The following is a 16515-nucleotide window of genomic DNA, read 5'->3' on the forward strand; positions in this document are numbered from 1 at the left end:
AACAGCGCGGCAGATGATGATTTACCGACCTTTTGCAAATCGGATGGTTTTCCATTTTTGTTAGGGGCGGGAATCGCTTGGTACCTGACAATTCGATTTGATTCAGAGGCCAACGATTTGATTCTAAACCCATTATCCATGCATCTCGATGCAACTATTTTTTTTATGTACATTTCCATGCATGAGTTTAAAAATATACATATAAATCAGATTTTGTTACTCATAGTTTGCTTCCCCCAGACAAAGCTGCTAGACAAAGCTTAGATTCTGACACATAAATATATGTATATATATATATATAATATATATATATATATATATTATATATATATATATATATATAGTGTTTTGTCTACTGAGGTTTTTATTCTGTAGTCATTCCAAGTCTTAAACATGCAACTAGTAGATGAACGTCCTATATGTGTTTTGCCTAATTATTTTATGTATGTCTTATATATATATATATATATATATTATATATATATATATATATAAATATATATGTGTGTCTTATTAAATTTTGCTTTGTTGCTTCTTCCTTCCATGGTCTAAAATCATCTGGCCAAAGGACTATGGTTGAAAATTAGCCATTTACAGAAATGTTAATTAATGTGTATTGTTCTTTATAAATAATGATACAAATATAAAAGATCTTTTATTTTTGCGTATATTTTTTTTCTGCACTCTTGCCTAAACTCTTAGTCCATTATCCCATCCTCTTTCAGTCACTGTGTTTTCTGATTTGTATTTGTCTGGAGAACTTTCAAATAAAAATCAACAATTCTTTTTTAATCAATTATTAACTTATCAGAATCGAGCATCGAATCGTTCTAGAGAACATCGCGATGCATCTAAGGAACGATTATTTTTCCCACCCCTAATTTTTGTGGAGGTCTTGTCTGATAGGTATGGATTTAACTTCATTGGGATTTTTCAATTGCACAGATTGTCTCCTGTGGTTAGTCTCCTATATGACAAGGAAGAGGAGCATGGGAATGTTCTTGACTTTTTTACTGATTGGTGTGAGAAGTCAAACCTTATCTTAAATACCTCTAAAACAAAGGAGATTTTTATTGATTTTAGTAAAGCGCAGTCCCTTAAACAAAAAAAGAAAGTACATTAGAAAAATAATAATAACTTCCAGCAAACTATCGGGTATTCCATTCCCAAGTATGAAAGTTTATATAAAAACAGAATACTGAGAAAGGCAAATAGCATTGTGGGCAATCAGAAGCCCCCCCCCCCCAGCCTCCTCAGTTGAACTACTACCCTCAGGACGACGATACTGTGCTCGAAAAGTTTACCAAAAAAACAGATCCAGGCTCTACTTTGTTCCACCGGCCATCAACCTCTTTAATAATGAAGGTCTTGTAAGGTCTTCAAAGGAGATGAAAGGTAACGTCTCTAAAAATAGAGTTGTGAAGGGTAGTGACACTGAGGGTGATCACGAAAGGTGGCACTTAAATTGTATGAAGGTAGTCTCAAATGGGTTAGGATTAGGGTTTTATCTGTCTTAATGTTTTTATTTTTAACTGTGTATACTTGTGTTTTATCTGTTTAACTGGTTTAATGTAAAGCACTTTGAATTGCCCTGTTGCTGAAATGTGCTACACAAATAATGCTGCCTTGCCTTGTACAATAATAGGTTTATTTTTTTTTTTTTTCTCTTTTCTCCCAGCTGGTCTTGAACACTCTCCCCCCCACCCCCCCCCCATAGTGGTCCGGTCTATATGACGAGTGGCAATGTATACGTGTTATGGTTTTACTTCTTCCTTGCCTTGTCTGTCCTAATGTTTTAAATACCACGTGATAGAATTTTTTCTTGCAACCTAATTTCCCCATGGGGACAATAAACATGAACGAATGGTTGTCCAGAGCCGCAGCTTGTCAACGGGCAAGCCAGGCAACTGCTGGGGAGTCCGTCTTCAGACCTGGTGGGACAAAGTAGCAGCATTTGCCGTAGCCAAGGTCCGTAAGCAGCATTTCTAGTTTACAACATAATGGTGACGAACTCTGGTTTTTGAGGAATTCTTGCCTAGGGCCACAACAGACCATATTATTGCCACTGTGTGGGCCTCAAAGACTTGTAGATAACCAAATGCTCAAGGGAAATTTCCCTGTTGGTGTAAACATTGGCAGGGAATACCACCGGTGAGATGTCATTTTGCTGCCAATGTCTGTATCCACATAGAAAATTGCATGAACATCAATCTTCTTTCAATGTTCACGTTACTGTATGTAACGTGAACATACAGTAACATGTATTGGGATTTAAAACAATGTGCTTTTCTGCTTGTCACTTCTCTTCCAATTTTCCAAGTTCCTTTTTCTTAATTGATCACTTTACCAAAAGCCACTCAGGCTTGAATTTACATTAATATCTTTCTATGCAAACACACACACACATGCACAGCCTAAACACCATACACATACAATCACAGAATCCGAGTTTTTCTGTGTCCTTTACATTCATTGTTCATTCAGGACTGCTATATTGTCCCTCTCTATTCACCTTGCGCTGAGTGCCATTAAACAGTGGAGAACTGATAAGAAGCCATTTTAGTTTTATAACACCACTGATAAGGGGCTGTTACAGTCTTTTTAGATACAGGGCTTATCTACTTTCCTTTATGGCTACCGCTTATCAATGATTCCTTTCCAGTCATTTTAGGGGGATTAGGCCAGATTTACTTTAGGATTATTTCTCTCTCGGAATTCCATCCATTTACACGATCACGTCAGGCACAATATGATAACACTGACAGCCTGAAAAATCTATTTGTGGGCAAAGGAACAGATGTATTTCTCCTAAAAGGGAACACTCATCCATTCGATTTCCAATCTATAGAAAAACTGATTTCACCCTTTGCTGCAGAGACAATAACACTCAATTTCTCCACCTTTAACTTCATTGACGGGGATCGGTTGCGTTAGTAACAACGGAAGCTCTTGAGCACTCTAATATACTTTTGTATTCAGATATGCATTTTACAATTCACTGATCCCAGAGCTGATTGGTTTGGATGTTGGATTAAAAAAATGGATTCATAAAGGCCTAGTCATATTTCTATTTTTATTTAATTGGATAGATTTTGATTGATTTAGTTTACAGAATATATATTGTGTTGTTGATAGGGACTCTTATCAGTCAGTAACAATTTCTGTTAGTTCAATAATGAAAACTATTGTCTGCTTTCCTCTCCCAGTGCCTATTGATTCCTGTTTTACATTTCTTAAGTTTGAGAGGCACTATCAAGACTGTAAAATGTTTTAAATAGGCCACCGGATACAGCAGTGAACGACAGCATGCCATAGCGGCCAAACAACCGGTGCACATCTGCAGGAGCACATCTACAGGGTCGCAGAAACAGCTGCATAAAATTTGTATCCTATACTAGCACAGGCAACACAGCGGGAACAAATGGTGTAAATAAATGGCTTACCTGCGATGGATGCACGACATCAATGACATTCACTGTAGACCACTGATTGTCAGTTCTGTTACAGGAGAAGCAAAATATCATTGTCATCACTGATAGTAATTTGATGCCAAGTTTTATCCCTTGGACAGAACTATTTGGCATGTAAGATGACCAGGCCCTGTGGGACACCATTCATCTTCAGAAATATGTCATTTGGGCTTGACTTTAGGTCCAGTAGGCTTTATCAAGTCCATCGCTGGATAAAACTGACTGCTGGTGGACTTGGGGCTGAATTAGCATTTGCATCCGTGTAGCCTAGGCTACATACTAAAATGAATTATTATCAGACGGGCTTGGCTGAACTGGAGTACAAAATCAGCCCTGGAGTTTTGAGACCCAGACCCAGTTATTTTATTGTGTCATGAGCGGTCTTAACATAAACTAAAGCATGATGTAAAAAATGTATGTGAGATGGCAATAGTTACGTATTGTAACTCCAGATTCTATGAGTATAGGCGCAGTCCTCTAAGGCTATAGCGAATGGGTTTATCCCTACATGTTTGCGCAGTCATGAAGATTTTCTTTCCTGCCCCAAGTCATGATGGAGGGAGTGCATGATTAGCGATAAGTGTATCATGACTTAACAATTAGGGGACACCCATGTTCCACTCAGCCAGCCAGTGCAGAAGGGATGAGGACAGCAGGAAAAACCCAAATACAACAGCGCATCATTTGTTGTTAAGTGTGGATAGGACCGAGTGAGTCATGGGAGGAGTGCTCAGACATATCATGCAGATATAGGGGCGGCTGTGGCAGGCAACTGCTCAGTGGTAGAGCGGTCACTGTTATAAATGTGTGTGAATGGTTCCTGTACTATGTAAAAGCGCTTTGAGTAGTCATTAAGACTAGAAAAGCGCTATGTAAGAACAGTCCATTTACATAGAACAGGATGAATGGGCAACGGGATGCCTAGGAAGCCACCTCACAGATGTCGGCTACTGTCATGCAGAAGAATGCGCTCGTACGCCTTGGGGCTCCCTGTGTTACAAGCCTGGCTGATAGCCTCTCACAGCCAGTGAGACGGACGCCATTTTGAAAAGGCTGCTCCTTGTGAGTGTCCCCTATCATGTACAAAAAGCTGTGTTTTCCTGATGTCCACTGTGCGTAAACACATGCAAAGCAGGGGGGAAAACCTCAAATGGAGAGGCAGGACGGTGGAACTGACGGTGCACATGTATCACTCACTTTCTTAGCTAACGTCAGCCTGAGAGAAGCTTGTGCCAGAAGCTCAAAAAGAGGTTTCCCCAGGGCTTGGAGCACCAGAGCTAAGTCCCATTGGGGTGTGAAAGACAGCATGGCGGGTTTCTGTTGTCTGACCCCCTTCAAAAAATGCTTCACCAGGGGATGCGCAAAAACCTTCCTCTCCCCAGGCAGGATGAGATGGCTGCTGCATCTGGGTTTGCCTATAGATGGAGGCAAATCATTAACAGCTAATGTCTGGAGATAAGTTAATACGAGGGGCAGGGGGGACATTGGGAGAAGGCAGCAACCCCGAGGGGTAGATTGCCCAGTGTGTTCAAGGAAAACCACAACTGTGTTTTCTCACGAGGCGAACAGATCCACTGTATAGAACCTGCTGTATAGCTTCTATAATATCCCTCTAACAATAGTGGGATTCCTTCGACATTAGGTCTGGCACCTGGTTCAAAACCCCGGGGATGTAAGCCGCTTTGAGGGACAACAGATGACTGTGGGGCCACAGCGGAAGGCTCTTGGCTATTTCTAATAGCCGGGCCAAGCTCACGCCGCCTTGACGTTTTATGTATGCTGCCGCTGTGACGTTGTCTGTCCTCATGATGACATGCCGCCCCACTATCACTGGGGTGAAGTGTTTCAACACTTTCAGCACCTTGGAGAGCTCCTGGCAGTTAATGTGGGGGACAGGGGGAGGTGTCCATTCCCCTCCCACCGCCTGTGATTTGCACTTCCCTCCCCAGCCGGTAAGGAACACGTCTGTGAACACTGTCACATATGATGTCATTTTGCCCATGGGAAACCCTGGTTGACGGGATCCAGGGGTTTCCCCAGTATGTTAAGTCTGACTGAAGAGAAGGAGGGATGGTCAGCATCCCCCACTACAGTATCAAGGTGCTGAAAATGGAACCATCTCTAGATTTTTCTCACGTGGAGGAGACCTAGAGGGACTACCATGAGACTGGCAGACATCATGCCCAGGAGACGCATCACAGACAGCGCTGACACCATGTGGCGTGGTGCAAGACAGTAGAGAGTTCAGGACGTCCCGCCTTGGAGCTGACAGCTTGGCTCTCATGACAATTGAGTTCATGTCCAACCCCGGATAAACCATCGTTTATGCGGGGACCAGTGAGCGCTTCTGCCAGTTTATGGCAAATCCCAATGTCTGTAGGTCTGTCTGCAGGTGTTGTAGAACTTCCATAGTTTGAAGCGCAGCCTCTTCTTGAGAAGAAGCGAACTGGAGTGTGTAGAATGTGATAAGCTTTGACATCCATAAATCCATATGTGGCAGGTTTTTTCATGCTGCACTGTGCTATGCTATGCTATGACAGTGGGCATGAGCATGTATGTGTGTTGTTTACTGACACTGCCAGCAAGGAGCGTAGAGTCCACTCGGCCGCTGAGCAAGTTGTTGGATTGTGTTGCCCAGCCCGTGGTAGGGCTATGAAAAAAAGGGCCGTTGTGGTTCCAGCTCTCAACCGTGGTGAGACAGGCTTTCCCCGCGTCCCGTCATTGCCACCATCGCCCTTGCTTGCTTGGTGGCTCGGGGGGTGGACCATGTAGGGGCTGCCATCATGGTCTTCCAGCCCAGGGAAGCTTGCCGGTCAGGTGGAGCCGGCTCAGCTGTGGAAGAGGGTGGCCGGGTGGAGGAGTGGAGGTCAAAGCCTAAGAGGGCGCAGCCGCAGCAGAGGCTGAGCGGCATCTCCTCTTATTGCTGTTGTTGTGGCGACGGTGCTGTGGTGGGGGGGGCTGCCTTCCTCGGTCGCCTGATGAAGGTGGGACGTGGCTCATATAGTCCATCTGGAGCTGTAGGGCCATACAGGAGCTTGCGTCTGACCTCCTTGGGTAGCTGCGACGTGGAGCCAGATGTTGCGCTGGGCCACCGGGACTAGCTCGGAGGAGAAGTGTCCCTGATGTGGTGGCCATGGCGGAGACAGCGGAGGCTAGCAATGCTACATTGTTTTGAGGCCCTAGGCTCTGCTTCAAGGTAGGGACCAAAGGAAAACACGCTTCTGTGTTGCCTTGAACCCGAGTAAACAGGGCGTAGCAAGAGACCGGAGCCTTCAGTTAGTGCAGTGCTTCTCAATTATTTTCTGTTACGCCCCCCCTAGCAAGAAGAAAACTATTCGCGCCCCCCACTCACTTTGTGAAGTATCCTTCACAAAGCGGGATGACTGTTGGCAATATTCAGCACGTTTTCGCTGAAAAAACTCTAGGGGCTTATCGGCGTGATTGGGGACTCCTGGGAAAATCTTTTTCAACTTTTCTGGTTTAATTACTTGATGCACTCTGGCAATTTCGTCCAAGCCGTAGCAGACCATTTCATGAGCTCTCTCTGTTCCTTTAAGTGTCTTGACTCTAACTTTCAGGAGATACCTTTGTGTTCTCACCTTCATGGTCATACCACCAACTCCATGCAAAACTAAAGTTATCTTCTCATGTCTTAACCTCAGTCTTTCTGCAGCCTTATGGGTTATGTAGTTTGTATCTGAAGCAAGGTCATTAAAGTCCCAATCTTCTGCCCTGCATTTGCAGTGACTTGCATCAACATCATGATGACAGGAAGTTCAGGGAGTCCATATCTTTGCAGTAGCTCAGACTGGCCTGAAGCATCGGATGTCCCTGCAGTTTTGCTGGTGTTGGTGAAAGCCTTTCTGCATCGATCTGCCATTTCTGGAGAAAGTTCAGACAAGAATCCCTCTTGTTCCTCTGTTAGTTTGGTTTCACCTTTGCTGTTTCTTGCACTCTCTCTCTTTTCACCTCTTCTGACTTCTCCTTTTGGGCAGAGAAAGAAATGGTGGTCCGGGGCACCACCTTCCCTTTTACAGTCTTCATTCCTGCATAGGAAAGTGTCTCTGCAGTATCCATCTGCATCATGGCATCCGAGACATTTTCTGCATGCTCCCAGCTTTCTCAGTACAGCTTTCTTTTCAGGTAGCTGAAGTCTTTTGAACTTTCTACAGAAAGAAATCTTGTTGTTGTGCCCACTATCACCACAGACACCACACACCTCACCAAACTCTTCTTTCTTTGTGGTTCTTGTTAAGGCAATCTTTCTGTCATACTTCTTCTCTGACCGATCTGATTTATCCAACTTCTCCACAGTTCTGAGCTGTTCAAGTCTCTCTAGTTTTTCTTCTTGACCCTTCAGGAACTTCAAGAGCATGTCAAAGTGGTTGTCTGATGTGACATTGTTTCTGGGTTCGACCATGAATATCACCCAGTCTCTTTTAATAAAGTCAGGCAACTTGCTTTCAATGGTTTTAATTACCAGTGGGTTCTTTATGGCTCCAGAGATTCCTAACTCTGTGAGGTCTGCCAGGGCCTTCTCCACTGTCTGTATGAGGTCAATGACTTTTCTTGGCTGGTTCCCTTTCACATGTGGCATCTTCTCAAGCTCTTCCAGGATTTCTACTATGATGGTTGATTTGTTGCCATATCTGTTCTCCAGGACTCTGAACATGTCATTAGCAGTGGTGTAGGTTGAAAGTCTGAGGTCTCTTGAGATTTTGTCATCCACGCTCTCCAAGAGTTGAATTTTCTTAACTTCAGTTGATCCGGATGGCTCTCCCTGCCTCTGCAGGCTTTCCCAGTCTATCCTCCATCTGTGATATTCTCTCTTGGTTCCATTGAAGATAGGTAGAGAGGTTGGCTTGATTCTCAATATCGGTGTGGCTGTTGCCGATTGGGGTAATGGTTTCACTCCTGTGCCTTGCACATTGATAGTCCGTGCAGTGACAAATTCAGCTTTCCTTAACTCAAGCCTGTTGTGAGATGCTCTTACATCCTTGACTCTTCCATATAATTCATCCTTTAATTCAACAGGGATCCATCTCTCCCATGTTAACATTGCTGAGATGGCCTCTTTTCTTCTGTTTCCCACGAGAGCGAGGTGCACTTCATAGCCCTCTAAATTGGCACTTTCCACAGGTACATCAGCCGCTTTCTCATTGGCTTTTTCTGCCTCCAGAATTGCCCCAAGAAGTTCACTTCTTCCATACCTCGACCACAGGTTTGTTTGAACAATGTCTCTTATTTCCACCAACTTCGCTTCACCTTCCGTTACAGCTCTGTTTACGTCGGCCTTTAGCTGTTCATCAAGACCTGCTTCCTTCTCCTCAGTCTTAATGTCTGCTTCCAGTCCAAGCATGTAATCATCATTTGCATCAAGCATCTTTCTGAAACAGTCTGAAAGCTTAGTGAATTCCTCCTTTAACTCCACTTGAAGCATGCTACTTGCATCTCTTGAAATGAAGTTGGCTTGTCTGGTGAAGCTGCAACGTATTTAAGTGACGCGCTAATTTATTTGGCTTTGTGCTGTCCGCTGCGAGCATTTTTAGACACAGCAAACACACCGGTCTTTCCTCTTCTCCAACTGTAGTCACAGTGAAGCCAAGCGCTAAATACGCTTCGTCGTATTTCCTCGTCTTAGCTTTCGGGTGACTTTCTTTTGTCTCATTATCTTTGTCTCTCTCCGCTTTTCTTTTCATCCCTGTTAAAAACTTTTTCATGTTTTTTGTGGGCGGCTGTGGCTCAGTGGTAGAGCGGTTGTCTGCCACTCGGAAGGTTGGTGGTTCGATCCCCACCCCTGCAGTCATTGTCGAAGTGTCCTTGGGCAAGACACTGAACCCCGAGTTGCCCCCGGTGCTGCGCATCGGCATGTGAATGTGTATGAATGTTAATCTGATGAGCAGGTGGCACCTTGTACGGCAGCCCCGGCCACAGTGTATGAATGTGTGTGAATGGTGAATGTTCCCTGTAGATGTAAAAGCGCTTTGAGCAGTTGTTAAGACTGGAAAAGCGCTCTATAAATACAGCACATTTACATGTTGGGGTTTGTTATGTTGAATATAGGAGGCTATAGACAGAATGCAGTCGGAGCTTTCTGTTGACTCAACACTGCTAACCAAGGCAAACCTGTTGTCTTGTAAGTCGTAAAATGTTGCACTGTCGCAAACGTGACAGAAGTAACAATGAGAGCGCCACTGCCGCCTACTGTAGTGGATGCGCAATTACACTTTATACTAGTACGGCCAAAAAAAAAAGCCTGTTCCCCAGGGTCACACGCGCCCCCCCAGGTATCGCACCACGCCCCCTTTGGGGCGCCCCACTATTTGAGAAGCACTGAGTTAGTGCAATGAAGCACGGGACGGGATGAGGAGGAGAGAGGGGCAAACTAGTCTCATTTTGTTTGAAAATACTTTGAATGTCAACAAGAAGTAACACCACCCAACATCGTTTAGAGTACCTTTAAAGGTCCAATGTGTAGGAATTTCTCCCATCAACTCTGTCGCATCCCGCAGTTCCAAGTACGTATTACAGCTACGGTAGCCTTCACGCTTCAAAAAGCCAGTATTTTGCTCACCTATTTTCTTTTTCCCGGCAAAGAAGAAAACTGTTCCTGAAATTTGGATTTCAAAAACGTATACTCCTCCATGTTTCCTTCTTCAAACTTGCCGGTGCCAGGAAGCGACGATACCCATTAGCGGATTAGCAGCACCTGTGAGTTTATCTTGTGACAGCGAAAACGCAAAAGCCGGAGCAGTATAACCTGTATGTCCCTTAACGGCTAACGTATATCAAGATGGCGCATGAATATGGAGCGTCTACCCCAGTTCATGAAAATGGACATGGAAATTGTCAAGCCAATAGGAATACTTCTGATAAAGGACAACTACTGCTGATAAAGGACAACTTTATTGATTTTAGTATGCTATTCACATTACACACTGGACCTTTAAAGTAAGCTGGCAGGATGAACACTAATGAAGAGTGACTACTTTGTCAATATCTAATTCAGTTGAGTGAAGACTGTGTAACAGGTCTCATCACAGGGCATCACGGAGTTTGCATTAGTACAAAGGGATGTGATTATTGTGCTTAAAGCAGAGACGTTCATTATTTTTTATGTTGTTCAAAAACAATACAGAAAATGAGCTACTCAATTTGAAAGAAAAAAGACTTGGCATGCAATGCGGCAGAACAAAGGAGGAGATGATTGGTTTTCTGCGCAGCAAATCAACAGTTAAAATGCATCACCAGTCCAATTAAAACAATTCAAGCAATGCCATTGGTCACCAGGGTCTCTGCCCAAACAGATGATCAAGAGTTGTCAATTCCATGCATCACCTATGTCCAGTTCCAATGATTAATTAATTAAAAAAAAACATAGCCTACCGTTAGGCATAACTAAGACTAAATATGCTTTGAATGATTTTCAAACAGTTCTAATAAGATCCCTACTAGACCAAAACAATACTATTTCTACATTACTACATTAGATTAAGGACATTTCCATTCAATGCTACAGTGAATACTATTGTGTATCATACACAGTCATATATACATGTATAATTTACATTAATAGATACATAGCCTATTTGATCACAGAATAATATATGACAAACAAATCTGACAGGGCATGTAAACGTTACTTAAGATATTTAGATATGTTTTTGATATTCTATGCTATTTTAGTTGATACTCAAAAGGTATGCAGCCCTAGGCATCACCTCAACAAATACTGAATCATATTCCAGAGACAACCGATACTGCGGTGATAAAACGAAGGAAATGTAATAATCACCATATAGACTATGTATGTCGGCAGGAGACGAGAAAAAAAAGACTACATTATTACCAGAGGAACTCCTAGTGTCCATCCACCTGTCTGATTAGTATTGGCTCCACGCCCAACCGCCTGCAGCATATAGAAAATACTGTAATACTCTGAGATGAGAAGTAGATTCAGAGGGTGACGCCATTTTAATGTGTTCCTGTCTCTGTTCTGCTACAGAATGACTTTTTTTTTGTAGTCTAGCATCGCCTAGGGAATTAACTTTTCATCAAATATTCATTTCCATTCGGTTATGCTGACAAACTGCTGATGGCTGGTGCACAGAACACGTTTTGTGACAGCGTTGTTTTCACTTGTAATGCTGGTGATGTATGAACAAATGTACTGCTTTTGGTCGGCATTTGGGTCACTGTCAAATACTCAGAGAGCACTCAAGGAGTTTAATTTTACAGCCCTGAGTGCATAAAAGAAGGGCTGCACTGACCATTAGTTTGATGATTAACCTGCCATTTTGTCAATCAAGCAATTAAACGTTTGTCTATTAAACTTCAGAAAATAGTGAAAATGCCTGTTAAGATTTCCTACAGCCCATGGTGATGTTATAAAATTGTTGATTTACCCCAATTCTATTAAGTTTATGATCCCATATGACAAAGGAACAAGCAAAAATAAGGTATTTTTTACTTCAAAAATGATTGTAAATGATTAACCATTTCTCAAAATTTTGATTAACCATTTCTCAAAAGTTTTTCTGTCCATGAATTAATGATAATGTCATCAAAGTCTGTGACGCTGGACGTGTTTGTGTAATTTGGATGTGACAACTTTATTCTAACCCTTTCATTGACTTGAAGTTACACCTGGTTTTGTTGACAACCCTAACCACACACACACACACACACACACACACACACACACACAAAATGATGTAAGAATAGGTTAAGGAGTTTAAAAGGTATTGTTAGTTGCCTCCACACAACTCTCGCTTACCCTGCAAAACTCATTAATCAGTGGGTCAGAGTGTGACGTTTAATCAGTGGTCTTTTTGCAGTCATGCAACACTCATTAGTGACGAACATGTGCAAGATGTTACATACACAAATATGGTATCTTGAATAGTTGTGGTACCCATACACCGACTTGAAAGGCCCGCTGCATGGCCACGCACTGATCGCACATGTTTGGAACCTCAGGTTCTAATTACAGGCTGCCACGTCTAATCAGAATCAATACAAAGAGACAAACAGACACTCACCCACGTGTTGTCACGGATATCGGCCACATAAGCCCTCACACAATCAGAATGACAGGTAAGTGACAAAGACAGGCCATGGAGGACATATTCATGAGCTGTTATACAGGTACGGCCTTTTACTAGTCATTCTTTTTTAAAATCAGGCACACATGAGATTAGCCCGTTCCAGCCTTGAAAGCACAATAAAAAGGTTTCAGTAACTTTGAGAGATGTCTGATGTTTTGCATATGCGTGGCAATAGTGTTAAGGATCAATATGGGTAAACTTATTGCTGCTATTACATGTTTTTACAGTTGCTAGGGCATTTGTCAATACTTAGTGTGAGCACAACAGAAGTATATGTGGGCTAAACTGGGGATAATTTATCATTGCTTTGGCACAAAATGAGAGGCTAATTTGCGCATGCTAACATACTGTTTAAGTTCTAAACAGTTCAAAACAATAAAATGATAAAATGCTATGGAAACAACTTGACAATTGGACCAACCACAGCTGATTCTCATTATGGCTGAACACCTACACAGGCGTTACTCTTTCAATTTCATTACAAAAGGAGACCTCTGAATAGTTTTGTATTGGGACGTAAACATGGACCCAGCCAGAGATGGAGAAGTGGCTGAAAGAGAAAGAAGAGTGGCTGGGAGTGGGCGAGGAATTCATATGCGTGGTGGTGGAAGAAGAAAAGGAAGATGAAGAGCTGAAGTCTCAGATGAGATTAGAGCTACTGTTATTGATCATGTGATCAATCATGGTGTCTCAGTGAGAGAGGCTGGTCAGAGAGTGCAGCCAAATCTCCAACGCTCAACAGTGGCATCTGTTATTTTCCGGCAAACCAACAGGTAACTTGTATTCTGCATGGCATCTGACTGAGACGCACATTACAGAAGGAAATAGAGCAAAACCTGCAAACCCACTTGTGTGTAATTGCTTTCGCTTTTCTGCTTAGGACTCAACGGCTACCTCACACAGGTGGGAGACGTAGGACACGTTACCAGATGTGCAGGAAACCGCCATCGTTGATATGGTCATCAGAAACAACTGCGTAAAACTCAATGAGATTTGTTACTTTTGAAAATATTGACAGCATAACTACTAGTTCTAGAGTCCTACATCAGGTCAGGATGAAGCAGTTGTATACTGTGCCTTCTGAGAGGAACCAGGCAACTCAGGAACCAGTATGTCCAGTTATGATCACTATACTGTAAAATACACACCTGTTTTTGAACAAAACCAAACACACACAAAGACATACATTTTAGGTAATGTGTACTACTACAATAGCCCAACTCTTATATTGCCTGGTTTTATCTTAGAGAGTCATGGCGATTGAAGACAGGCAAACACCCCACATTTAGATTTTTGTGGATGAGGCGGGTTTCAACTTGGTCAAAAAAACGGCGACAAGGAAGGAAAGTGATCGGGAAGAGAGCTACAGTGGATGGCCCGGGCCAGAGGGGCGCCAACATCCCAATGTGCCAAGCAATATCCACTGATGGACTGCTGTTACCAAAAACACTAATTGGGCCATAAAACACTGAGCCTCTCATTGCATTGGCAGCCCATCCCAGAATGGTCTCACTTTTCCTCCCACCTTACTCTCCATTCATCCTCCCCATAGAGGAATTCTTTTCCTCATGGAGGTAGACGGTTTATGACCACCATTCACATAATCAAATGTCCCTCCTGGGAGCAATAAAAGATGGACGCCTGGGAATATCAGCAGAAGATTGCCAGGGTTGGATCAGGCATGCCAGAAGACTCTTTCCTAGATGTTATACGATGGGATGTGAATGAGAACCTGTGGCCAAATGCAGAAGACCGAGTAGATTAGCATTCCTATTGTATCTGTCTCAGTGGATGGTGTATACAAATTTGTGTATTTTGGAATTACTCAAATTACTTGAAGCGTACTGAATCATGTCTGATTCATTCCAGTAACATATATTGCAGTGAATCCTAAACACCAGAAAGTTGTCCTCGTCTTTCCTCAGACAACATTGTATAATGATACCTGTTGTTAGTGTAGTTTAGGTCATTGTTTTGTGGGTGACAAAGTGTTTGTTGGCTGTCAACCTTTGCTAGTGTTGTGGGAGAAGGAGTTGATTTGAGACACGCATGGAGTGATTTGGTGGTTTTAGTGCATTTTGATAGTGAAATGAACTGCTGTGCGTGGCTGCGAGTATTGAAAAAGTGACCTAAGTATTGAGAAATGTATCCTAGCAACAGTAAAAAAAAAAAGGAATTGACTAGTGGTCGAGGAGACATTCATTGTCATGGATGTAAGAAGGCAAGAAAACAACAGGTTTCTGAAGAGGACTGCACTTGTTACACAACAGGCCAATTTGATTTGAATTTGTCCTAACAAAGTACCAATATCCTTAGACATGGTCAAGGGGACACTATGGATTAAAGTTTGTAGAGATATCACCAATATTTAGGAACTGAACTCACTTAACATTAGTTTTACATTGATATACTCTATCTACGATATAAGTGTGACGAGCTACTTTATATAGCATGAATTCATCAAATGCATTTTCATTTTGGAGAGAATCAAGAAACTCCACTTGAAAACTGCCGTTTCCTTCACACACTGTGACAAACGTTGAACGGTGGTATGATGGATAGGTCTTAAGTTTCAGACAAAAAGTATTAAGGGACTAGTTCAACTGTTTGGAAAGAATAAGGAGAAAGGATTAATACCAATCAATAAATATGTGGATACAGCCAATAATAAACTATTCCTTTTAAATGCTCGCTAAAATAGTTTTGCCAGCTATATGTAAAAAGATTTTAGATTTACTGTATATAAAATGCCAAATAGTACAGTGTCAACATTTCAACATAGTGTACACATCTTTATATGGTAACACTTTATTTGAAGGTATTTACATAAGAGTGACATGACACAGACATGACACATGAACCCTAACTATAACTTTTCATTAAAAAAAACAAATGACACTTATTAAAAGAAGCATTATGTCATTAGTCATGTCACTCTTATGACGATACCTTCAAGTGTAACCCTTTATTTTCCTTACCACCCCTTGTAGTTCTCTTTTTGGAGAGCAAATACACACCAAGTGTGACTGGACAGTTAAGGGGAAGAACTAAAAAGATATGTAATTGTAAACATCTCCATTTTGTTAATATTTAATTTTCCACATGCACAAAAACCTTTAAAACACTTTGATTCCTCTGGGAAATGCATTGGCAAACTTCTATGAACGCCGGCCTCGCAAAGTTTTGGAGAGAAAAACATGCTACTGTGTGATAATTGTCTTTGATATGGCAAAGTAATCCAATGAATAATGCAAGATATGGATTCTAGCCAATCTTCCGGCTCTCCTCTGTCATGCACGCCACAGGATAATTAACACAAAGCCTCGCTAATAGCCTACCTGTGGCTTTGTGTCTCAAAAGAACTACACTGTAGGAGTGAGGAGAAGAAAGATAAATGACTGAGTCCCTTGGATTAATAGTGTTGGGGAGGACCAAACAGGACAGGAAGGGAAGGTAGGTGTAGAATCCTTAATCGGTTTCTTTGTACTAAGCCACTCATGTGACCACTGCAGAAGCACTGTCGCTGCTGCCTTTGGTTTCTAGTCTTTGAGTCTGTAGCCAAACTCACAAAAGACGTTGCCAGTCTGTGGAAAAGAAAACCAGGTTGAATTGCTTTGTAGAGCCGGTAGTAACTGAGCAGCACTACTCTTACAACAGGTACATTACTGCAAAATTCACAGAATTCCCTAAGATCGATACAATGCTCTTTTATTCTGTCAGATGTCAACACACATGTTCATCTTTTGTTGTATAATAAATTGGTTTCTACTGTGTGTTATTCATGAGATCCGTGTGGAATAGTAAAAGAAAGTTCCTGAATAAATGGACACTATCTTTGATGGATATAAACTAAGCAATGGTTTATGTGGTTTCAATTTTGAAAGTAGAGTAAGAAAGAAGAAAAACAACATCATAAAGTAAACGTGGGAAAGAGGTCT

The 16515-nt window shown here is 42.1% G+C and overlaps 1 long non-coding RNA gene across 1 annotated transcript; it reads right to left on the reverse strand.

Moving 5' to 3' along the window:
• Nucleotides 1-781: 781 nt before the first annotated feature.
• Nucleotides 782-16255, reverse strand: LOC116690253 (uncharacterized). Its single transcript, XR_004332213.1, has 3 exons — nt 16244-16255; nt 10000-10011; nt 782-894 (listed from the first exon to the last, which is right to left on the reverse strand). It is a non-coding gene; the product is annotated as an uncharacterized LOC116690253 (long non-coding RNA).
• Between the last annotated feature and the right edge of the window lie 260 nt (nt 16256-16515).

This window comes from Etheostoma spectabile, chromosome 5 (genome assembly GCF_008692095.1).
Source record: "Etheostoma spectabile isolate EspeVRDwgs_2016 chromosome 5, UIUC_Espe_1.0, whole genome shotgun sequence".
Taxonomy (NCBI): domain Eukaryota; kingdom Metazoa; phylum Chordata; class Actinopteri; order Perciformes; family Percidae; genus Etheostoma; species Etheostoma spectabile.